We start from the raw sequence: 25,599 nt of genomic DNA, 5'->3' as shown, positions 1-25,599 counted from the left end.
ATCCGGTATCATTTGTTTGGCTTATTGGTTATTGCTCTTTGCCTATTCCTAAGGACACACTTGGATCATCTTCTATATGATCTCAAGAGGTGAACCTCTGAGAAGTTTTACACTCCTTCATCCACTACCTTTTTTGTTCTAAACCCCTTTTCACTTGTTGACTTTTAAAACTTGGAAGTATTATTGTGCAAAAATCTTCATGCCTTTTCAAATTAGAAACCTGGACCTCAAGTCCTTGATTTTTCAAACTTCATTTTCATAACACTTCTTTCTGAATTGAATTCTAATCATACTTTGACCATATTTTGTGAATACTCATAATCAATTAACTTCACCCATTCAATTGTTTTGTGGCTTTGTCCATTGTTAATATGTTTTCATACATTAGCCATAGGTTTCAATTATCATAGTGGTTGATGTAAATCTTACCTTATCCTTAGTGAGTTGATTGTAAGCCTTCCATACTTATTATAGGGTTAACCCCTCACTAGTATGTTGAAGCCGTCCTCGCATGGTGGATTGTTGGTCTTGGTTGAGTTTTCTCCCGTTGATAATGAAAAGCCTTAGTGCTCTTGTTTTAAAATTGAATCCACTCATGTTTTGGAAATCTTTTAGCCGAACTACGGCGTTTTGATCCTTTACCTTTTGTGGAGAGGTACGTAGGCAACGGGTTCATCCGTTCAAACACAAAAATAAAATTTGTACATTCTTTTCTTATCATCCCAATCATGTTTGCACAATAATATTTTCATAACAAATAATATTTTCATTCAACAAGTGTGAAAAGGGCTCCCTAGGAGTACCTAGGACGTTTTGGGTGCCTAACACCTTCCCATTGCGTAATTTACCCCTTACCCAGACTCTCTGATCTTTTCATTAGTTTTCTATGTGTAAAACTTCTTAGGCTTTTGTTCGCTTTTTAGCCATTCCTTAGGATAAATAAAAGTGCGGTGGCGACTCGATTTCTTTGTATGCTTTGCTTATGGTTTAATCAATAAATCATATAGTGACGAATACACCGCTTTTGTTTTGTTTGCTTTAGGAGATTGGAGTAAGACCATTTATTGGCATCTGATATCTGTGTTTGTTTTGGGAGATTGGTGTAAATCCATTTATTGGTATCCGGTATCCACATTTGTTTTAGGAGATTGGTGTAAATCCATTTATTGGTATCCTTGGTGGTATTGCCTACTTTTCACCCTTGTTGTGTGATATATTGTTATTTGTTATTTGATATATTTTTGTACAATTTGGGATAACTGTATTGATTGTAATGTTTGAATTGCTTGATATACAAATGTTGTTTGCTTTGGTGATCTCTGTGAGATGAGTTCTATACCCGAACTCGAGTGCACCTTAGGATAGGAGAATGACATAGTCTTGTTGACTAGTGTGGAGTATTCCTTAGCCAGTTGACTTGCGAGTCCATTCACTTGGTGGAGGTCATGTTGGATTAATAATGTCACACAAGTTATTTGTGGTTAGGCATTATTCTTTCAATCATGTGCCGTAGAAGCCAAGGACCTTAGTTTACCAAGCCCATCTTGGCCTATTTTTAGGACGTAGTGCGGAGGTCGTTCAGATGTCAGGTCTGATGCGATTGTTACGCGATACTACACTCATAAGAGTCTCTCTTGAGAATATTCTTGGAATACAAGTATTCGTTCCTCCGATAATATCCGAAAGATGGGACGATGATTATGGGAACCTCTGGTAGAACATGTCTGGCAGGTTTAAACCCTAGTACACTCCCTTTGGGTGGTTCTTAACCGAGACTCTATGCTCGTGACTCTCAGCAAACCCGTGATTCATGGTTGAGTCGTTCAGGCAACCTTAATATCAATGGAACCTGGGTGTTGATCAGGTGTAAAACCTAAATCCACCAAAACGGATGGTTGATATTAAGGATGTCTGAGCCGGTTCATGTACCGTTAATATCAACGGAACTTGGGTGTTGATAAGGTGAAAACCTAAATCCACCAAAATGGATGATTGATATTAGGGATACAATGAGCTTTCCCATGACCTTTGTCTGGTGTGACTTGCTTGATCCTTGAGTGTGATTGTTGCATTCATGCATTCATGCATTCATCTGCATTTCATGTCATCAGAAAAATGAGAAAATTTTCAAGGAACTTAAAGGGTTTATTTGCAAAATTTTCAGACATGGAAAGACCGAAAAGGCATACAAAGAAGTACAACTTTAGACAGCCTGATGTGAAAGAGTTAAGGAATCTGACATCTTATGTATTAGATCCCTTGGGTTTCAAAGCTCGCTATGGGAAGCTTCTGCCTCTGTTGACTACTCAGGTTGATGAGGGTTTGATGAGTACTCTGGCGCAGTTTTATGATCCTCTGTATCATTGCTTCTCTTTCCCGGACTTCTAGTTGTTGCCTACTTTGGAGGAGTATTCTCATCTTATTGGGATTCCGATTCTGGATCAGGTGCCGTTCAGTGGCTTAGAGAGTATTCCGACTGCTCGAGAGATTGCAAGCTTGTTGCACATAGATGAAGATTTGATTAAAGCTAATCTGACTACCAAAGGCGGAATTCAGGGTTTTCCTTCCGAGTTCCTCATTGCTCAAGCTATCTTCTATGGGAAGTCCAGGAGTGAGGATGCCTTTGAGGCTTTATTTGTGTTGCTCATCTATGGTTTGGTGTTATTTCCCAACTTTGACAAATTTGTGGATATGAACGCCATTAGGATCTTCTCAGTTCTTAATCCCGTTCCGACTTTGTTGGGTGACGCCTATGTCTCTTTGCATTTGAGGAATGCAAAGGGTGGAGGAGTTATTGTCTGCTGTCTACCCCTGCTATATAAGTGGTTTATTTCGCACTTACCGCAGACAGTTGCTTTCAAGGAGAACAAGGGATGTCTACGGTGGTCTCAGAGACTCATGTCTCTCACTAATGATGATATCTCTTGGTATGATCGCGTGTATGATACTGTGCAGATTATTGACTATTGTGGTGAATTCCCTAATGTGACTCTTCTTGGTACATGTGGGGGGATCAACTACAACCCCATCTTAGCACGTCGTCAGCTTGGGTTCCCCCTAAAGGATAAACCTCATAACATTCTGTTAGAGGGTGTGTTCTTTCAGGAGGGTAAAGATCCCCAAGGCTTGAAAGCCAGATTTGTCCGTGCTTGGCGCAATATTCACAAGAAGGGTAGGAATGAGCTAGGTCCGAAGAACTGCATTGCTTTGGAGCCTTACACTTCCTGGGTCAGACAGAGAGCTGCCGTGTACCTGATGCCATATGATCATCCGAGACCTACACCTTTGGATGTGGCTGGGCCTTCAACCCTCCCCACCCAAGATGTAGAGGAGTTGAGAGAGGAAAACCTTTCACGTGCTTGGATCCGTGAAAGAGAGGAATTGCTGCAGCAGCTTAAGGAAAAGCACGCTCTGATTGAGTTTCTCGCGCATCAGGTGATCGATGATCCAAATGATACTTGGACTTCTCTGCTTCCTCAGTCTTCCAAGTTCTGGAAGAGGAAGCATGATCAGCTTGCTAAGCGGATATGGAAGCAGCCTATGAGAGAGAGATCAAGAAGTTGTGTGTATCTCGTCTTCCTGCATCCCGAGCTTCTAGGGATCCATAGGATGTTGTTTTCCTTTTCTCTTTGTAATGATCAAAAATGCTGTACTTCTTTGTTCAAAATATATTGAATGAGATATTTTCCATATGAGATCAAAATGCTTTAAATGATCAAAATTTGCAAATAAATACCCTAAAAGTTCCTTGAAAATAAACAAAGCATATGCACAAGCATTTCATGCATCATTTCGCATAAGCAGGTACCTTGTTTCAGGTCTTCCTGTCTGTGGCCTAACTCTGTGTTCTTCATTTATTTTGAAGACAAGCTGACTCACCGGTACTATACAAGGGCCAATTCTGCAAGAGTTATGGATCAGCTAGAACAAGAGAACCGTGAGCTGAAGGAAGAGGTCGCTCGTCTGAGTGCTTTGATGGAGAAGTTTCTGTCTGCTCAGAACCAACCTTCTCCACCTCCTGCAACTCCTCCCCAGAGGACGGTTATTTCAGAGGTCGTTGCTTCGACTGTGCCAGGCAGTGCTCATTTTGTGCCCAATGCTATGCCAGCCGGGTTTCCGTGGGGTATGCCTCCAGGTTTCATGCCTGATATTCCTGCTCCAACCTTTGCTCATATGTCGGCATCTAGCCCGGTCCCTGTTGCTGCTCCTCCTGTCGTGCATACCATTCCCAGGGTGGACAACACCATCTATCATTCTGAGCCGTCTGAGGGCCCAGATGTTAATGAGAAGATGGAGGCTATGAATGACCAATTCCTTGAGCTGAGAAAGGAATTGAAGACTCTCAGAGGGAAAGATTTGTTTGGCAAGTCTGCTGCTGAGCTTTGCCTAGTTCCCGGTGTTAAAATTCCAATCAAATTCAAAGTGCCTGACTTTGAAAAATATAAAGGGAACACTTGTCCTCTTGCTCATCTGGTTATGTACGCCAGAAAGATGTCTACTCAAACATATAATGATCAGTTGCTGATTCATTATTTTCAGGATAGTTTGTCTGGTGCGGCTCTTCGTTGGTATATGAGCCTTGATAGCGCAAACATCCGGTCCTTCAACGATCTTGGCGAAGCCTTCGTCAAGCAATATAAGTATAATGTTAATATGGCGCCTGACCGTGACCAACTCAGGGCCATGTCCCAGAAGGATAAAGAGACATTCAAGGAGTACGCCCAGAGGTGGCGAGAGCTGGCAGCTCAAATTACTCCCCCGCTGGAAGAGAAAGAAATGACTAAGATCTTTTTGAAGACCCTTAGTTCTTTTTATTACGAGCGGATGGTAGCAAGCGCTCCCTCTGATTTCACCGAGATGGTGAACATGGGGATGCGTCTCGAGGAAGGAGTCCGTGAAGGATGTTTAGCAAAGGATGAGAGCTATTCTTCTAAACGATATGGGGCGTTTAAGAAGAAGGATGGGGAGGCACATGCTGTGCAATCCCATGTCAAGCCTAGAAGACCCTCTGTTCAGAGGAAGCCAGCACGACATAACAATAATCAGCACCAGGTGGCTCACATAGCGCCTGTTTTCAGAGATAATCAGCAATATCAGCAACCTCATCAGCATCAGCAATAGCAACCGCAGTATCAGCAGCAACACTGTCCACAGCAACAGGCTTACCAGCCTCGTGGCAGTACAACCAACCAAGCTAACTTGAATTATGATAGGAAGAAGATCAACTTCGATCCAATTCCTATGTCATACACAGAGCTATATCCTTCCTTGTTGGAAAGGAAGTTGGTTACTCCCAGGGATCCTCCTGCCGTGCCTGCGAATCCTCAATGGTGGTATAAACCAGACCAAGACTATGTTTATCATTCCGGTGCTCCGGGTCACAACATCGAGAACTGCTATCCGTTGAAGACCAAGGTCCAGGATCTGATGAGGTGTGGCATTCTGAGCTTCGAGGACTCAGGCCCCAATGTTACGAAGAACCCATTGCCCGCGCATGGGAAATCTGTGAATATGGTCCAGGGGTGTCCTGGGAAATATAAAGTCAAATATGTCAGTCATATTAGATAGTCATTGGTCGAATTACATCGGTTGCTGTGTCAATACAGCCACATGGAGCATGACCATGACAAATGTCGCATCTGCTCTGTGAATCATTTGGGGTGTCGCCAAGTGCGCAGAGAACTTCAAGAGCTGCTAGATGAGGGGACCATTGAGATTCTGCAGAATCGCAATGTTGATGAAGACGAACCAGAGGTTAATGTCATCTCTCCTGTGTTCAAGTTACCTGAGCCTGTTGTTATTCGCTATGATAGCAGCAAGCCGAAGGTCTCTCCTTCATTGGTCATTAAGCCTGCAGGCCCTGTGCCTTATTCTTCTGACCGAGCTGTTCCGTTCAGGTATAATCCCGTTGCTGTGGAAGATGGGGTAGAAATGCCTTTGCCTTCAACTTCTGTAACCAATATTGCTGATGTGAGTGGGTTGACCCGCAGTGGTCGTGTGTTTTCTTCACCCCCTAAGGCTCCTGTTGTTTCTGACTCTGTTGAGCGTCCGGTTGGGACGACTGTGAATGTTCAGAACCCGGCACTTGCTGTTGCCAAACCCTCCTCTGTACAAAAGACTTCTGCTTCTTCAGTTGGCCCTAGTGGCGTTGTGAATGAAGAATGTGATGAGATGCTGAAGCTCATCAAGAAGAGTGAGTACAACGTTGTAGACCAGCTTCTACAAACGCCATCCAAGATTTCCGTTCTATCTCTGCTGTTGAATTCAGAACCCCATAGGGAGGCTCTGCAGAAGGTTTTGGATCTGGCTTATGTTGATCATGACGTCACTGTTGAACAGTTTGATAGTATTGTTGTAAACATCACTGCTTGCAACACTTTGAGTTTTTGTGACGCTGATCTCCCTGAGGAGGGAAGAGACCACAACATGGCTTTACACATCTCTATGAATTGCAAATCTGATGCCATGTCCAACGTGTTGGTGGACACTGGATCATCCTTAAATGTATTGCCAAAGACCACGCTCTCCAGATTGTCATATCAGGGGCCTCCCATGAGGCAGAGTGGTGTTGTTGTGAAGGCTTTCGATGGGCCGCGTAAGACTGTGATTGGGGAAGTTGATCTCCCAATCAAGATTGGACCAAGTGATTTCCAGGTTACCTTCCAGGTAATGGATATCCACCCATCTTACAGCTGTCTCTTAGGCAGACCATGGGTTCACGAGGCTGGCGCCGTGACATCCACCCTACACCAGAAGCTGAAATTCGTGAAGAACAAGAAACTGGTTGTGGTAGGGGGAGAAAAGGCTCTCCTAGTTAGCCATTTGTCTTCTTTCTCATATATTGACACTGAGGATGAAGTTGGAACTCCTTTCCAAGCTTTGTCTATTGATGAACTAATTGAGAAGAAGTCTCCATCATTTGCTTCCTACCGTGATGCAAAATTGGCCATTGAATGTGGTGCAGTTGCTGGATTAGGGAAGGTGATTGAGCTTGAAGACAATAGATCCCGGGCTGGCATTGGCTACTATTCTGGGGCATCTAATGAGCACGGTTTGTTCAAAAGTGGAGGTTTCATCCATGCTGATCAACCTGAGGAAGTTGCTGCAATCTTGGAAGATGATGCAGAGGACGTGAACAACTTCGTCATTCCTGGTGGTGTCTGCCACAATTGGGTCGCTGTAGATGTTCCTACAGTCATCCATAGATCAGAGTAATTGTTCACTTTGTTTAAAACCCTTCTCCCATGCCAAAAGGAGAAGTGATGACATTGTTGGCAAAGCATATATACAATGATGTTTTCATTCAATTAATGCATTGTTAAACATTTGGTTTTCCATTTGTTTTCACTTTTTGCTTTTGCATGAAATCAGTGATCATAAAAAAACCCGTAAAAACAAGAATAAAAGCAATCCTTTTCATCTGCATAATGGTTTGTTTATTTATATTCTAAAGTTTTTTATTAACCAAAATCATTATGCAGGTTGATTCTAAAACCCATTGAACATAATGATCTAACGCCATCTCCCAATTTTGAATTCCCTGTATTCGAGGCAGAGGAAGATGATGTTGAAGAGATTCCTGATGAGATTACCCGTCTCCTTGAGCACGAGAAGAAGATCATTCAGCCGCATCTTGAAGATCTGGAAACAGTCAACTTGGGGTCTGAGGATTGTGTTCGTATGGTGAAGATCGGGGCACTTCTTGAAGAGTCTGTCAAGAAAGATTTGATCAGTTTGCTACGAGAATATTCAGATATCTTCGCTTGGTCATATGAAGACATGCCGGGTCTAGATACAGATATTGTGCAACATTTCCTGCCTTTGAAGCTTGAGTGTGTGCCTATGAAGCAGAAGCTCAGAAGAACTCATCCAGATATGGCAGTGAAAATCAAAGAGGAAGTTCAGAAGCAAATTGATGCGGGGTTTCTGGTGACTTCTACATATCCTCAATGGGTGGCCAATATTGTTCCTGTTCCTAAGAAGGACGGAAAAGTCCGTATGTGTGTTGATTACAGAGATTTGAATAAGGCTAGTCCGAAAGATGATTTTCCTCTACCACACATCGATATGTTGGTAGACAATATAACTAAATTCAAAGTCTTTTCGTTTATGGACGGATTTTCCGGATATAATCAAATCAAGATGGCACCCGAAGATATGGAGAAGACAACATTCATCACACCTTGGGGAACATTCTGTTATCGAGTGATACCCTTCGGTCTAAAGAACGCCGGAGCCACGTATCAACGAGCCATGACTACCTTGTTTCATGATATGATGCACAAGGAGATATAGGTCTATGTTGATGATATGATTGCTAAGTCCCGAACGGAAGTTGAGCATATTGAGCATTTGTTGAAGCTTTTTCAGCATCTAAGGAAGTTTAGACTTCGTCTGAATCCGAACAAATGTACATTTGGAGTCCGTTCCGGCAAGTTGTTGGGTTTTGTTGTCAGCGAAAGAGGTATTGAGGTTGATCCTGCCAAGGTCAAAGCAATACAAGAGATGCCTGCACCCAAAACGGAGAAGCAAGTCCGAGGTTTTCTTGGCCGCTTGAACTACATTTCCAGATTTATATCCCACATGACTGCCACATGTGCGCCGATATTCAAGCTCCTTCGGAAAGATCAGTCTCATGATTGGACCGAAGATTGCCAGAAAGCTTTCGATAGTATCAAAGGGTATCTGTCTGAACCTCCGATCTTGTCTCCGCCTGTGGAAGGAAGACCTCTGATTATGTATTTAACTGTTCTTGAAGACTCGATGGGTTGTGTACTCGGTCAGCAAGATGAATTAGGGAAGAAAGAATATGCTATATACTACCTCAGTAAGAAGTTTACTGATTGTGAGTCTCAGTACTCGATGCTTGAGAAGACGTGTTGTGCTTTGGCTTGGGCTGCTAAGCGTTTGCGCCAGTACATGATAAATCATACAACTTGGTTGATATCCAGAATGGATCCAATCAAGTATATTTTCGAGAAGCCTGCTTTAACCGGGAGGATTGCCCGTTGGCAGATGTTGTTGTCTGAGTATGATATCGAGTATCGAGCTCAGAAAGCTATCAAAGGTAGTATCTTGGCTGACCATCTAGCGCACCAGCCGATTGAAGATCATCAGTCTGTTCAGTATGACTTCCCTGATGAGGAAATTCTGTATTTGAAGATGAAAGATTGTGATGAGCCTACACTTGATGAAGGTCCGGAACCTGGTTCCAGATGGACGATGGTGTTTGATGGCGCTGTGAATCAGTATGGAAATGGAATTGGGGCAGTGATTATTACTCCTCATGGTACTCATATTCCGTTTACAGCAAGGCTAACTTTCAAATGCACGAATAATATGGCAGAGTACGAAGCCTGTATTATGGGACTCGAAGAGTGTATTGATTTGAGAATCAAACATCTTGATATGTATGGTGATTCGGCCCTTGTTGTTAATCAGATCAAGGGTGAATGGGAGACGAATCAGCCAGGTCTCATTCCGTACAGAGATTATGCAAGAAGGATTTCAACTTTCTTTACAGAAGTTGATTTTCATCATATTCCTCGAGAGGATAATCGGATGGCAGATGCTCTTGCTACGCTTGCTTCAATGATTGTGGTCAAGTATTGGAACGAAGTACCCAACATTGTCGTGATGCGCTTGGATAGACCAGCTCACGTTTTTGCAGTAGAAGAAGTGAATGATGACAAGCCTTGGTATTTTGATATCAAGAATTTCCTCCAGAACCAGGTCTACCCGCCTGGGGCATCTGTGAAAGATAGGAAAACTTTGAGAAGGTTGTCAGGCAGTTTCTACCTCAGTAGTGAAGTGCTGTATAAGAGAAATTTTGACATGGTTTTGCTCAGATGCGTGGATAGACACGAAGCAAACCTGTTGATGACTGAGGTCCATGAGGGTTTATTTGGTACTCATTCCAATGGACATGCCATGGCTAGAAAGATGCTGAGAGAAGGCTACTGTTGGCTGACAATGGAGTCTGACTGCTGCAAATATGTGAAGAAATGCCACAAGTGTCAGATTTATGCGGATAAGATTCATATTCCTCCGACACTTCTGAATGTGATTTCATCACCATGGCCTTTCTCTATGTGGGGAATTGACATGATCGGCATGATTGAGCCGAAAGTGTCCAATGGACACAGGTTTATTCTCGTAGCAATTGATTACTTCACCAAATGGGTTGAGGCCGCTTCGTATGCGAATGTGACCAGACAGGTGGTTGTGAAGTTTATCAAGAATCATCTTATTTGCCGTTATGGTGTGCCAGATAAGATCATCACTGATAATGGATCTAATCTGAACAATAAGATGATGGATGAGTTGTGCGCTGAGTTCAAGATTGCACACCATAATTCCTTTCCCTACAGACCTAAGATGAATGGGGCTGTTGAAGCTGTTAATAAGAATATCAAGAAGATTATCCAGAAGATGACAGTGACATACAAAGATTGGCATGAGATGTTGCCATTTGCTTTGCATGGATATCGTACATCTGTACGCACTTCAACAGGGGCAACCCCTTTCTCTCTTGTTTATGGCATGGAGGCCGTTCTCCCAGTAGAGGTGGAGATCCCATCAATGAGAGTCTTGATGGAAGCCAAGTTGACTGATGCTGAATGGATTCAGAGTCGTTACGACCAGTTGAATTTGATTAAAGAGAAGAGATTAACTGCCATGTGTCATGGTCAGTTATATCAGCAGAGAATAAAGAAAACATTCGATAAGAAGGTCAAGCCTCGTGTGTTCCGAGAAGGAGACCTCGTGCTCAAGAAAGTCTTGTCTTTCGTGCCCGATTCCAGGGGCAAATGGACTCCAAACTACGAGGGTCCATATGTTGTTAAGAGAGCCTTTTCAGGCGGTGCTTTGATGCTTACAACAATGGATGGGGAGGATTTCACTCGTCCTATGAATTCAGATGCAGTTAAGAAATACTTTGCCTAGAAAAAAAAGTATATGCAAATGAAAAACAGAATAGCTCGCTAAGTTGAAAACCCGAAAGGGCGGCTTAGGCAAAAATGAGCGTCTCGGTGGAGAACTCGCAAGGGTGATCCAGGCAAAAGTTAGAGACTTGAAAAAAAAAAGATATTTGCATCCCGCTAGATTGAGTACCTCACCCTGGGGCAATATAGGCGAAAATTAGGGATTTGGCAAGTAACTGCATCCTGATAAGACTTTCTGTTCACAATTGTCTTTTCGTCAGAAGATCTTCGATTCGTCGTCAACTAAAGCTTTGAATACATCGAGGTTCAAATTGGTAGAGAAAGGATCATTATGTTCAATGTAGCCCTCTTCCAATATATATCACTGATTTCAAATTTGTACAGATCTATGGAGTCTTGCCATTTGCAGGCTACCATTCCATCAAATAAATTTGAGCTTTTTATCCAATTATTTGCACTCTTATTTGTTTCAATTCGACAAATGTTTTGCATGTTTTAATTGATAAAATATCATTATTTTAAACAAAGATTTTTTTAAATTGTTGTTTTAAACAAAGTGAATATTCACAATGTTGAAAGGGTACTTAAGAATGTCTCAGTGCTCTCCCGAGGGTGGTATGATTCCCAACAGGTAAGACATTTGTTCACATTCCTGGTTTGGTTGTATCCTCTTTCCTCTAGATCTTTGTTGGGGTTGTTCCTCAAGCAGAGTTGTTGGTGGGGTTGTTCCCCAAGCAGAGTGTTGTTGAAGACCCAGTTTTTCTCCAGCAGCAGTCTCTTCCCAGCATGGATGTTGTCTTTGGAAGATTCAGTTAGTGGGTTGACATCCCCGTACTTTATCTGTTTCCTCAGCATGGTTGCTTTCCATTTTTCCCCAGCCTAGTCTGCAGAATGGTTGTTGTGGCAGTTTCTGCCTATTGAACTCTCTCGATCCCCAGTAGGGTCGGTTGGTGGCTCTAGCATCCAAAGATTGGATCGATTTCCTGATTGCTTTTGATCCTCAGTAGAGTGGCTTATATTGCGGAATCTGCTGGTGTGATCCGTCGGACGTGTGTTCTCCCCGAGTAGAGTGGCTTATTGCAGAATCTACTCATGTGGTACATTCTCCTTCAGTGGGTTGTTCCCCGATGGAGTTGTGTAGAGTACTTTTGCTGCAGTTCTTGCTGGTATAGCGCACTTTTGTTTCTCAATTGATACTGGGGTCCCCTGCAGATATCTCGAGATTTCTCTTGTTCCCCGACAGATTTGTCTTGGTGGCAGTTTTGCCCGTTGGGACTTTCTGTGCCCTGGTTGGGTTGTTTGTTTGATCCATCACTAGGAGATTTGGTGTTTCCTGATATCTTTGATCGTTTGCCTCTCCACAGATCTTTGCTTTTTAGCGTGTGGATCTCCGCAGATTGGCTTTCCAGTTGGTTTTTCCCTGGAAGTATAGTACCGGGCGTGTGATTCCTGGGCCTGTTGTGTTAGATATGTCTGTTTTGTCAGCATTCATCAAACATAAATCACGCATATTCACGCATATTCATAAACATTCAGATATTCATGTTGCATTATTTGCCACATATCTTTTGTTTGTTGTTCCCTGCTATCGGTGATATAGATCTCTTTGTAGATCTTCCCGAGCAGATGTCGGGTGTTTAAATCTCTCCATATAGAGTCAGCCCCATAAGCAGAAAGTGTCTGTATTTCCTTCTGCAGTTCCCCACTGAGATATGTCCTCGTGGATGACGGTTGTTTCCGTTTCCTCCCCAACATGTATGTTGGGATGGATGTTCCTATTGAGTTATATCCTCATGGGACGTGTTTTGTTTCAGTCTGTCTTTTTGGATTAATCCCGAATTGGCGTTTTGTCAACTATTCTTGTACTTCCCTGTGGAATAAATGAATAAATTGCCAAGTAACCGGCAATAATTCTTTTTATTCCCCAGCGGAGGAGTTTTGTGGGCCTCTACCCAGTAACCGGTAGTTGTAAGTCCTTTGTTCCTTGCCCGTTTTGACGGAATTGGTGGTTATATACCTTTTATTCCTCGGCAAGAGTTTTGGTTGTCTACCTAGTAGTCGGTAGTCGTAAATCCTATTTTCTTACTCTCCAGCAGTTGGTGGTTTGTTATAAACCCTATTTTTGTTTCCCGTGCGGATTTGTGATTCCTTCCATTCCCCACGTGGAGTTGTCGGTTTTCTGCCCAGTATTCGGTAGATGTAAACCCTAATTCGTGTTTATCCCCATCAGAGTATGGCTACTACCCCGTATTCGGTAGTTGTAAGTCCTATCTCTATTCCCCTATCAGAGGTAACCTTTGGTTGATGGTGGATTTTCTGTTGTTGAGATTTTATCCCCAACAGGGTTGGTGTCCTCTTGTGGAATAAGTTGAATAATTGCTCGATATTTGGCATTCATTCACCATATCCCCAGTTGAGTTTGTGGTCTTCTACCCCGTATTCGGTAGTTGTAAATTCCATGTTGTGGTTTTTCTCCCCAGCGGAGTTTGTGCTTTGTGGTACAGGTGGATAATTGCCGGATGCTTGCAATTTTATCCCAGCTGAGTCTTTGGTTTTCTACCCAGTAGTCGGTAGTGTTAACTTCTTGTTTCCTCAACGAGTTTTTGGTATTTTACCCCGTTTTCGGTAGATGTAAACCCTAATTTCTCCCTTTGCAGAGTTAACCTTGTTGTTCATTCTAACCGATGATGGTTACTCTTTGTGGTTATCTTCATTTGTTGTTCGATGTTGATATTCCTCCTTGCTTTTGGGTAATTGCCGTATGCTCGCAATTGTATCCCCAACAAGTCTTCTGGATCATTGTCGTATGCTTGGAGTGTTATCCCCTTTGAAGTCGCCAGTGGGTCTTTTCACCGTTTTCTAGTGATTTATTCCCCGGATCATTGATTATTTATCAATGCATCCCCAGCTAGTCCTTGTGGATAATGGCCAGATACTTGCAATTCATCCCCAGCAGGTCTTCTTTCATTTACCCGTTTGCTTGGTAATGATTGTTGCTCCCTTTGATTGGTCATCTTTATATACCTAGTTATGGTATCCCGATGCCTTTCTTTTCGGTTGATTTATCCTTTGTTAACCCAGTAACCGGTTATGGATAATCTTCCATGCAAGTATGTTATCCACGTTCTGACGGTAATGGATAATATACCTCATGCACTCTTCAGTCGAAGCCTTTTGTGTTTCCCTAGTCGAGTAAGATTCGTTTTTCCTTTGTGGAATCGAATATTTCTTTGTTTCGGATAATTGTCGGATGCTTGCAATTTATCCCTTTGAGTTGTCTTTCGTTTACCCGTATGCTTGGTATCGATTGTCTCTTTTTTGGTTAGTCACCTATTATATGCCCTAACCGGTATCTCTGGTGTCTTTTCCTTTCGAGTATATTATTCACGGTCTGTCGGTAATGAATAATATGTCTCATGCGCTCGTTGGTTGGAGTCCTTTGTTGATCTTCCCCAGTAGAGTAAGATTCGTATTCTTTGTAGAATCGAATATCCATCCTTTAACCAGTTCGTGTTTTGGATGATGAGTGTTTTGACATATAAACCAATCCACGTTTTCGGTAGATCACCTATTATATATCCAGTAACCGGTATCCTTGGTGTTTCTTACCATGCGAGTATATTATCTACGTTCTGACGGTAATAGATAATATATCTCATGCGAGTATTCTATCCACATTCTGACGGTAATGGATATTATATCTCATGCACTCTTTGGGTTTGTGTCCCCAGTTGAGTAAGATTCGTTTTCCCGTTGCGGATTCGAATGTCCATCCTGTAAATCGATTTGCTTTTTCAATCCCTCCTTTCGGATGATGAGTGTTTTGGCAGTAAAAACCAATTCACGTTTGCGGTCGGTCACCTATTATATACCTCGGTATCCCTGGTGTTCCTTCCTGTCTGCTCCCTATTATGACCTTGGTCCCCTGTGGAGTCAGATTTTCCTGAGCTTGTTGCCCTTATACTGGTAACACCTCATCTTGTTGCCTTCCCCCAGGAAAGTCTCTTTGTTAGACATTTTCCTTGTGGATTTCTTGTTATGATTTTACCCTTTGCTATATTGGCGTTTTCCCCAATATATGCATTTTTCCCGGCAGGGAGGTTCTTTGTGGATCTTTTCCTGGTCCGAGTCCGGATTTTTATCCGAAGTATCCTTTGTGGATAGTTTGAGTCAGCTTGTGTCTTTCCAATGGATGTTTTGTCCTTTGGGATTTTCTATTCCCCAGTGTGAGTCTTTCACCCTTTCCAGTGAGGTCTCTATGCTAGTCGCGTCTTGTTCACGCTGTGTCAGTGTTGTTTTCCACAACCCAGAGTCGTGTCCTGCTCACACATTCTTTTTCTTATTTATTATCCCCTATAAGAGTTCCCAACAAGAGTCTTGTTAGAGTCTCTGTTCCTGGTGAGTGTATTACTCCGATGGATCGTCTTTTCTTCTGTGTGAACCATATCCCCATAGAGTTTGTGTCTTTTGCATGCATACATTTGCATCATGAGGTCTCTTAGGGACCAAAATTTGTCTCATTACTGTTATTTAAGCCCATTCTACCGCGTCGAGATGAAGATTTCTAAACTTCATTTCTCCGGCTAGAATGACCTTAAATAGGGGCATCTGTAAGACCCCAATTTTGTCCCTAAGATCCCTCAGGGCATCATATCATATCATATCATTGCCTCAAGGATCATTGTGCACCTTTGCTTCCTTCCTTGTGGGTGGGTTATCTTGTGAGTGTGGTTCTTGATCACCAAGCATGCTTTGCATTTGTATATCTTTGCTTTTCATTTGTTTACTAACCAAAAGTACAAAAAATATGTCATCTAACCTTGTTACTTGCAGATGAAGCAACCACTAGGTCAAGACAGTCAAAGTCAGCCATTGAGCAATAGATGGTGGCCATTCTTGAGAATTTGGGCACCATAATCATTCATCAAGAGTTTATATGAGTTGTGATATCATTTGGAATCAAGATCTCAAGTGGTAGAGGCTTGAAATTCATCAAGGCATTGTTCAGTCAACCAAAACCCTAGCAAAGTCAACTGTGGTCAACTGTGCATAAAATCAGGGATTTGATGGTGGGAGATGGTTAGAAAGGTCTCATTCATGTCCATACAAGTCTCATTTGGCATTTCAGAGATCATCATTGAAAGATTTGAGGTCAGATGAAAAGTTTCCAAAAATAGTAAGTGACCTGTAATTTCAAACTGCCAAAAATGGAAAGGTCTTCTCCTCAAATTTACATCATCAAGGAAGCTTCAAATGAACTTTTGCCCAACATGAAAGTTGAAGATCTTGACCGCACATTTCCAAAAAGTCCAAGAACATCAATTTCTCATGTGTGGTTGGCAAGTTATGATCAAATCATTGGCAAGGAATTTTGAACTTCAAGCTAGCATAACTTTTGCACCAAAAGGCCAAATCATGTGGTTCTTTTTGGAGCATTTCACTCTTGATCCCTAATATCATAATCATGCATCATATTTCACAAATTCTCATCACAAAAAATTGGCATTTTCCACTTGAATTAATTTGAATTTTTGGAGGGAAAAGGTGAATTTGAAAATTATGCATTTCATTCAATTCCAACCAATGTCATTTGCATCCAAACAGGTTTTGCAGCTGATTCCAAGTGAAAAACAAGCACTGTAGCCTGCCATGCACATGTGAGGGTATTTTGGCCAAGTTGCATAACACTCCCATTTCACTTAATCCATTGCATTTTTGCTAATCATGATTAAGAAGCTTCATTAGCAGGTGATATAAAACCTTAATGCTAACAGAATTCAACAACAACAACTTCAGAAAACTCAGTCTAAACTTTTCATCTCAAATTCTCTCAAATTCTCTCAACTTTTTCCATCGAATTTCTTCATTTCTTTTGCTTGCTTCTTGTTCTAATCATCATCTGCAGGCATTATTGAAGTGAATTGAAGCAAGATCTTGCATAATCCAAGCCAAATCGTGACTCTTGAAGCTTGAACACTTGTATGGTAGTTAGAGATTCCATCGTGTTTAAGCATTGTTGAGCTGTTGTACTTCACTCATTCATTTTCCTCATCATCATTGAGCATTTGTTTCGCACTTCCAGGCCTTGAAACAAGCAATTCCAGCTCTGCATCATCAGCAAGGTAAGAATTCGATTGCTCCAATTCTTGCAATTATCATGTGGATCTTGTAGATCTTAGAACGTAGATCACACTGCACTTTAGATCTCTTGATTTCATTGAATATTGAATGAGTTATGTTGATTTGAATGTTGGATGTTTAAACTTACTTGGATCGATTCTTTTGATATGAGTAGAATTAGAATAAATCAATGCTGTATTGTTGATGTACGATGAAGGCTGAATCGATTGGTGTAATTTTCATGAGTTTCTGTGAAGTTTGGATCATAATGATTATGAACATGATGAATGTATGATGAACATTAGGTTTTCGCGTTTCCAGAAGCGTTTGATCTTTCATGAGCCGTGTTTGCATGTTTTTGCTGTTTGTGTGCCATGCCACCATTCACAGCGCGCCACCTTACTTAATGAAACGGTGCGTTTCATTAAGTGAGCGTTGGATTTGAATTGCTCGCCGGTTTGAGCCTGATCCATGACACTCTCATATTTTGCTTTTTGCATTTTCTCCAATTTTGCTTATCATGTTCATATGCTTCCTTTCACATTTTTTTTAATTTTTCTTTCCATTAAAAACTTCATAACTCTCAAAATAATAATCCAATTGACATGAGATTTTTTGTTCCATGATCCCTGTAATGTCTACTATTTTTTGGATATTTTTCCAGAATTTGTGCTCGGATGGATTTGATATTTGCCTAGGGTTTGTTTTCACATGTCATTTCTTGCACATTGCTTGCCATTTCTTTTATGAAATCATGATACTTGATCCAATGGAGTTGAAATTTTACATGCATAATCTAGACATCTTGACTGATCTTTTGGTATAGAGTTTGTGATTTTTGCATTTTTAGATGTTGAGATATGATGTGATTATTAGAGGTGTGACAATGTGTGTCACACCATTTCTTGTCCAACTTGCTGATTTTATTTACCATACCATTTAATTTCCAATTATTCTGAACTTTTGCATGTTGAATCTTATGGCTGTTAAGTTTGCTCATGATTTTTTGTAGAATTTTTGGATCCATTTTCAATTTGTTTGAGAATTTCTTTTCTGATTGACCAATTGTGGACCTTTTGTGAGTCATGATCTTATATGATTTGTGAAATTCTTGATGTTTATTGGATGGACTTGAAATTCTACATATGTATTCTAGACATCTTGAGGTTTGTCATGGCTTTGGTTTGATGCATTTATCTTGTACCATTTCTGTTTTATGCTTGCTTGAAGTTGATGCATGATTTTGTGCCTTGTTTGAGCTTGTTCTTGCATACCATGACTTAGTGATTTTCTTTAACATGCTTCTACTTACCCAAATGCCATGATTTTTGGTGTGTTGCTTATTTGATGTGTTCTGTTTAGACATGATTTTTCTTGGAATTTATTGAGCAATGTTTGATTTGGTTTGAATTGGTTCATTCTGTTTACCTTATTGAGCTTCCAACTTGCCTAGTTTGACATGATTTGCTAATGAAATGGATTTGGTGCATAGTTTTGACATGAGACCAATTGGACTTTGTTCTTATTTGATTAATATTGATTTTGGTCAATTTTCATGTTCTGTTTTGGATTATTTCTCCTTCTTTGACCCTAGGCCTTGTCCTAGTGGTTTGCTTCTCATGTTTGAGTTTGTTTTCAGGTTAAGGAACATATGGCTTTAAGGAGATTAATTCACATGGCTTGATTTGGTTATTTGATTGTTATGGACTAACCTTGGTTTGTTTTGTAGGTTGCTCTTAGCTCATTTGATTTGAGCTTGTGCTTTGCACAATGTAGTTTGACTTGTGTAATTGTGTATTTGTCTGTTGACTGTTGAATCATCTGTTTAACTTTTTGTGACTTGTATACTGATTGAGTTGGATTGATTTCAGGTACATTAGTTGCTTAAGTTCATTTTGAACTTGATTTTGCTTGGTTGCTTAATCAATTAGGTATACTTTCTCTTCTTCATGTAGTCTGGAAGACCTGGCTTGTTACTTGGCCATGCACCTGTCTGAAGTCTTCCTTAAGAGGCAATGTTTGTGATTGTTTATCTTTGTCCCCAAGCAGGAAAAGTCCTTTGATAAGGCAATTGGTAGATAAAAGAGATGTGTAGTCCATCTCTTACTATTCTGTGTGTCATCCCTTTGCTCACATTACATGTTGTAGCATTGTGGATATTAACCCAAGATCTATAGAGTCGTTAGCTTGTGGAGAGAGTTCCAACTTTCTGAACTCCCACACCTTCTATCATTTGAAGCTCTCCCTGACCAGGGATAAGAGCATGAGGCACACTCCTCATATCCTTTCATCTGCTTCACCTTAACTCTCAATGTTAAGGTTAAGAGCACCATTCACCCTATTCCAGTTGACTTTAAAGTCTAACCCTTTGCTTGAGCCTAAATGCTTGTATATAGTGTGTGCTGTTTATTTGATTGATTGATTCATTTGTACATGTTTGCTTGTTTGCCTTTGTGCATTTATCATCATTAATTGCTCATTATTGCATGATCATCATTTCATATCTTTGTGACATCTTTGATGGTCCATTGAGGAATCAATTGTAAGTCCATGTTGATTGGCCATTGTTCCTATGATGTGGAAGGGATTGGGTGTAAGACCATGTTGTTGGCAACTCATGTCCTCTTTGCTTATTGCTTCTATTTGTTTGTAGTATGTGAGGATTCAATTGTAAGTCCATGTTGTTGGCATTTGTATTCCTATGATCATCTTGTGGAGATTGGAATAAGTCCAGATAGATTGGCATCTGATATCCATGTTTTGTTTTGCTTTGGGAGATGGGAGTAAATCCATTTATTGGTATCCGGTATCCACCTTTGTTTTAGGAGATTGGTGTAAATCCATTTATTGGTATCCGGTATCCACTTTTGTTTGTGAGATTGGTGTAAGTCCATTGATTGGCATCCGGTATCATTTGTTTGGCTTATTGGTTATTGCTCTTTGCCTATTCCTAAGGACATACTTGGATCATCTTCTATATGATCTCAAGAGGTGAACCTCTGAGAAGTTTTACACTCCTTCATCCACTACCTTTTTTGTTCTAAACCCCTTTTCACTTGTTGACTTTTTAAACTTGGAAGTATTATTGTGCAAAAATCTTCATGCCTTTTCAAATTAGAAACCTGGACCTCAAGTCCTTGATTTTTCAAACTTCATTTTCATAACACTTCTTTCTGAATTGAATTCTAATCATACTTTGACCATATTTTGTGAATACTCATAATCAATTAACTTCACCCATTCAATTGTTTTGTGGCTTTGTCCATTGTTAATATGTTTTCATACATTAGCCATAGGTTTCAATTATCATAGTGGTTGATGTAAATCTTACCTTATCCTTAGTGAGTTGATTGTAAGCCTTCCATACTTATTATAGGGTTAACCCCTCACTAGTATGTTGAAGCCGTCCTCGCATGGTGGATTGTTGGTCTTGGTTGAGTTTTCTCCCGTTGATAATGAAAAGCCTTAGTGCTCTTGTTTTAAAATTGAATCCACTCATGTTTTGGAAATCTTTTAGCCGAACTACGGCGTTTTGATCCTTTACCTTTTGTGGAGAGGTACGTAGGCAACGGGTTCATCCGTTCAAACACAAAAATAAAATTTGTACATTCTTTTCTCATCATCCCAATCATGTTTGCACAATAATATTTTCATAACAAATAATATTTTCATTCAACAAGTGTGAAAAGGGCTCCCTAGGAGTACCTAGGACGTTTTGGGTGCCTAACACCTTCCCATTGCGTAATTTACCCCTTACCCAGACTCTCTGATCTTTTCATTAGTTTTCTATGTGTAAAACTTCTTAGGCTTTTGTTCGCTTTTTAGCCATTCCTTAGGATAAATAAAAGTGCGGTGGCGACTCGATTTCTTTGTATGCTTTGCTTATGGTTTAATCAATAAATCATATAGTGACGAATACACCGCTACATTGGGTAATAAACTCAAAGGGAGACATGTTATCGAAACACCAGTTACTGGGTCAGAAAATGACATGCTCAGGGAGAAAGAATATCTAAGACTGGTATAAGGGTGAGAGATATCAATCATCCGAAACATCTAAGGAGGACCCAAAAGGCACATCTCAACTCAGGAAAATCTGACTCCACTGGGGATAAAAAGTCATAATAGGGATCAGAAGGAAGGAACACCAGGGATACCGGTTACTGGACATATAATAGGTGACCAACCAGGTGTGAATTGGGGATATATCCAAGACACTCATCATCTGAAAGAAGGGCTGAAAAAAGCAAACTCGTCTTACAGGATGGATATTCGATTTCACAAGGAAATACGAATCTTACTCAACTAGGGAAGAAAAAGACTTCGACTGAAGAGCGCATGAGATATATTATCTATTACCGTCATAACGTAGATAACATACTCGCATGGAAGATTATCCACAACCGGTTACTGGGTTAATAAAGGATAAATCGACCGAAAAGAAAGGACATCGGGATACCGGTTACTGGGTATAAAATGATGACCAATCAGAAGGAGAAACAATCATTACCAAACAAGGGCAAATGAAAGATGACTCGCGGGGGATAAATTGCTTGACAAAAGCAATCATCCAAGAGATATATCACCGGGTACTGGGTGGTATACTAAAAAACGAAGGAATATCAATACCGAATATTGGATAATGATAACCAACAAAGAGGGGATTACATCTACCAGTTACTGGGTAGAAAATCATAGAAATAGGACTTACAACTACCAGTTACTGGGTAGGAGGCCACAAAGTTCAACTGGGGAGAAGATGGACAATTGATGGTTACTGAACAATTGAACAACTAAACCACAGGGAACCGCAGGGGAATAACAAGAAAGGAGTCAATCTAGGAACAAACTAGAGAGACACATTTAAACAGGACTCAACCCTGTTGATTCCTTAGGATTGGCATTAACTTTAGAAAACAAATAATGTAATCATCTCTGTTGTTTTAATATGTTGGGTTGAAGAAATTCAACATCTGGACCAACATGTCATGTACGATGTCACGACATCGAGTCTGTGACATCGCACATGTGTAGAAAACTGAATTAATTAATTCAGTATATATTCTGGGATCAGCAAGGATATCTGGTGAATATCCTAACTCCCATGTGGAGGTCTTGAAGACTCAATCAGAAGATATATAGGCTCAAAATATGGAGATATATATGGAGAGATTCTAGGATTGAAGTCCTTGTTTGTAGCAGAATTTTTCTGCTGAAGTTGTAACAGCAAAGAACAAGTCTGCTGCGATTTCTGAAGGCCCAAATCCAGTTGGGTGATTAGGTTATAAATAGCTGATTGTAACCTAGTTTTTGTAAGCCTCTTAGAATGAAAATTTAGGGGTGTGTGTAAGGTAAACCTCCCAATCTGTGGGAAGGTTACCATGTGTATCTCAGTGGTAATCCTGAGAGTTTTTGTAACTCAAAGCCTGTAGGCAAGAGTGATTTTGTTCTTGAATGAAGCTGTGAAGCAAGTTCAAGGTGTGTGAACATTACATTGTATTTGTAGTGATAGGAATGGAAACTGGAGGTTTCTATCTAGGAGTTCCTAGGTATAGATTGCATTGGGTAGGGATTAAGTGAAGAGTTGTAAATGGGTGAGTTTAACTCTGAATTAATACTGCTAATAGTGGATCTTCTTCCTGGCTTGGTAGCCCCCAGATGTAGGTCATGTTGGACTGAACTGGGTTAACAATTTCCTGTGTTTGTTTTCCTTCTGCATGTGTTTATTACTGTCATAACTCAGCTGGTATTCCAGTCAGCTTATCAAGATGATAACTGACCTGGCATATAGCCTTCTGCTTGAATGTCAATCAGAAAGTTGTAACATTCATCAGGGACAGTGCATACTGAATGATAAGTAGGTTAACCTTAGTTCAGTATTTATTTAAGTCTGTTCTTTTCAAGGATAACAGACCTGGCTGAAGGATCATAGTGAAACTGTCATACTGGATGTTTTGACAGTTGATACTGAAGGCTGATACTGAAGTAGAGACTAGTTGGTCTTTTACAGTATTGCAAACTTAGCACAGCACGTTTCCAGGAACATAACAGGCTCAGCATATGTTCTGGATGTCAAACTGAATGTTGTGACATTCATTCCCAACAGCAAGTGCTAAAGTGTAGGATGAGTGGTTTGTCTGGTTCTGTATTTTTCTCAGGCTGTTCTTCAGGGATTCAATAGCTTAGAGAAAAACCAGGAAACCAACTACTAACCTACAATTAATGAACCTACCAAATGGCCTAGTTGTTGGCAATCTAATAAGTGGAAATTAGATTAACGTGTTCAACCTTTAATTCAGGAAATACAAGTAAAAGATATACACACTGGAACAATGTACCAGATGATTTCCACAAACAACAGTAAGACATCATGCTGATAACTGTGGAAGAAAACAACAGAAGTGAGTGCTAGGTTTGATTTCTGTTGAGTCTTTCTTCCTGATGCACAGAACCAGGTGTTCATACATTCTAGGGTGACATAGAATGAGATATCGTGACATCTGTGAACCTGTGCATATTTGTACAGTGGTTAATAACTATCTTGCTGTATTAGTTACAATGTTAGATCAGATGTCATGACGTGGAGTATAACATCTGAATTCTGACTACACCAGAATTTCAATTGGTATCAGAGCAGGCATCCTGTTCTGTCTCTGGATGAGATCCATGGGTGATACTTTCTGGTATCTTGCAAGGAGTTATGGTAGTACTAATGTTGGAACCTGTGGAAGGTTCTGGAATTTCCCTGAATGGTCCCTTGAAGTAGGTGGATGGACTATTAGTGACAGGAAGGATGTGTACTTGTATCTGGAGGTTGGCAATTGGCCTTTGGATGGAACATCTGTACCAGTATTGAATCACATCAAACTTGGTATAGACTTGGAGGCTGATCTGGTGAAATGTGTGTTCATAGGTTGAGTTGTATTATGATTTCCGCTGCATAATACCTGGCAAAACTCAAACTCTGATGTAGTTTCCCCTCATGTGGATGAAAGGCTGCTGTATTCAAGATTTCATCATAACCTCTGAAGATGCCAAAGCTACTTGAGTCCCCTCAAGTCCACTCATCATGATGTTCTCACGTCAGGATGGTAAGAATCACCTGATCACTGATTCTTTTACACTCTTGGGGAGTGTATATGAAGACCTTGAAGACTTTCAAGGAGGGTTTGTTCCAAGGAGGTGGAACTAATGTTCTATGCGATGTTAGAACATGTTTTTCAACAAGTATGCAGCTACTAGTTGAAGAGCAGATGTTTCTACGTGTCAAACAAAGGGATACTTGTTTGGAACCTACTCCTGACCTGGAAGAGGAGACATCTGTGTGTGCTAAGTTGACAAGGGTAGGGTCAACTGTGTGTATGCTCAAGAAGGTCACATGTAGAGGTCTGGTCTCTAGAAGTGGAGCTGGGTGAGATGTGACATTGAGCAATTTCCTGCTGCTTTTCCTACTCCTGTAGATTGATCAGGGATAGATGGTTGTTCTTTGGAGTACTATGGAGTGTTGGAAGACAAGTCCTCTGGATGCTAGCAGTCAACAATGGGGTAACCTGACTGCTACTTCACTTCAGAGGATTAGGACCATGAATCTTGATATTCAAGCACCACGATCAGAAGTGGCAGTTCGTTCAAGGAGTGAGAATATGAAGATTCATAGGTTGGTTGATGTAGTATGCTCTGGCAATGCATATCTGCTATTGACTGGTGTTCCTCTAGTACTTATGGTCAGCTAAAGTCTTATTGGTGTGGTAGGAGTTTGCGTAGGTATAACTCATAGAGTTAGTTACCACTGGTAGGGATGGAGTATGTCATGTTGAGACATAGTTGTACAATACATGGATGTTGGTGTGAAGTTTCCATGATTGTTAATTTGAGGGGGAGTTTTGGTTAACCTCCTCACATTTGGTCAGCCTAGGGTCTGGTTGGCTGTTGAACTGTGTCACATGGGCTCTGGTGGTTGGGTGACACATTTGCAAGGAAGAATTCATCTCTCTCATTCCTAAGGGTGAATTTAATCTGGGAAGACTTTCAAAATTGTCTAGGTGCTTGCAAGCAGAAGATGTTGACACAAGAAGAATACTTTCAAAGTATTCCTATGGTGGAAGCATCTGAAAGGAAAATTGGGAAAGGATTTAAGATCAATGTCCACTTGTGCCAAGTACAAGGGCTTAATTGATTATCCTTGGAGCTCAAGATAACGGATGTTCTTAAAGATGTTGGAACATCACTTCTTCAAGACCCTGTGCAGAATCACAGGAAGGATAGTACATTGGCTTATGATCTATCTCTTTGGTGGCAGCAAAAGCATATGATCTCTGAAAAGGTTTCCTGGCAAGAAACATGATTCAGCCTTGGTATGTACAAGAAGAAGAAGACATCATAGTCTTGATGGTGGTTACTTGGATCAGTTTATTTCTGATCTAGGTAAGGAAGTGCATTAGCTTATGCACACTGTGGAGTCAAGAACAAGTGGCAGCAGTCTTGACATCATGGAAACAGCCTTGCCTTAGGATGTGGAATCCTTGGTAGAGCTGAA

The sequence above is a fragment of the Lathyrus oleraceus genome, chromosome 6 (genome assembly GCF_024323335.1).
Source record: "Lathyrus oleraceus cultivar Zhongwan6 chromosome 6, CAAS_Psat_ZW6_1.0, whole genome shotgun sequence".
Taxonomy (NCBI): Eukaryota; Viridiplantae; Streptophyta; class Magnoliopsida; order Fabales; family Fabaceae; genus Lathyrus; species Lathyrus oleraceus.
This window is presented reverse-complemented; position numbering follows the sequence as displayed.